At 63.0% G+C, this 683-nt stretch overlaps 1 long non-coding RNA gene across 1 annotated transcript in view; it reads right to left on the reverse strand.

The window, feature by feature from the left end:
• The window catches only part of LOC104618926, a 3824-nt gene that overhangs the window by 889 nt on the left and 2252 nt on the right, over positions 1–683 (reverse strand). The window contains exon 2 of the long non-coding RNA XR_738014.1: positions 1–51. This exon is cut by the window's left edge and continues 889 nt beyond it. This is a non-coding gene — a long non-coding RNA (uncharacterized LOC104618926). The remainder of the gene's footprint in view (positions 52–683) is intronic.

Genomic DNA, 683 nt, shown 5'->3' on the forward strand with positions numbered 1-683 from the left:
GGGGGAGCCTCTAATCTTAGATCAATCCCAGTGCCCATCCCTTATCCGGCCCTGGAGAGGCAATGAAAAGTGAGAGAATTTGTACAGAGGTGCCGTGTGTAACCACCTGGATCTTCTAATTTGGAAGGAGTTGGAAAGGCCTTTTTGTTGATGAAAAGTTGGAAACAGTGGCACATATCTGCAAATATCGAAAGAATAAAGAGTTTGGCAAGTTATACTCAGAACACGGACACGAGTCTGTCAGCGATGGGCGCCAGCGGACAGGCAGACAGACAGGCCACGGAGCCAGGCGCCGGCGGCAGCAGCAGTCGGGGTGTGGGCTCCAGCTAGCGGGGCCAGGGTGGGCGCTCTCGGGCAGAGTCTGTCTCCACCTGGTGGTCTCCGGCACGCAGACCCCCGCCCCTGTGGCAGCGGGGTGCAATCCGGCGTGGGGAGCAGGAGGGGAGCAGGAGGGGAGCGAGAGCAGGAGAGGAGGAGAGGAGGAGGAGGAGGAGGAGCGGAGGAGGAGGACTGAACGCGAAGGAGCCCAGCACAGCTCAGGACTGGGGCTGCACCTGCTCCAGGAGCTGAGCTGGAGCAGGGCCCTGCCCAGCGCCAGACCTTGGAGAGGCCCGTGCCCACCTGGGGGACCCCGCGGGGACGGGGGGGGCTGGGTACGCCCCCACCGCCCGCCCCGGGAAACA

The sequence above is a fragment of the Phaethon lepturus genome, unplaced genomic scaffold (assembly GCF_000687285.1).
Source record: "Phaethon lepturus isolate BGI_N335 unplaced genomic scaffold, ASM68728v1 scaffold31523, whole genome shotgun sequence".
Lineage (NCBI taxonomy): Eukaryota > Metazoa > Chordata > Aves > Phaethontiformes > Phaethontidae > Phaethon > Phaethon lepturus.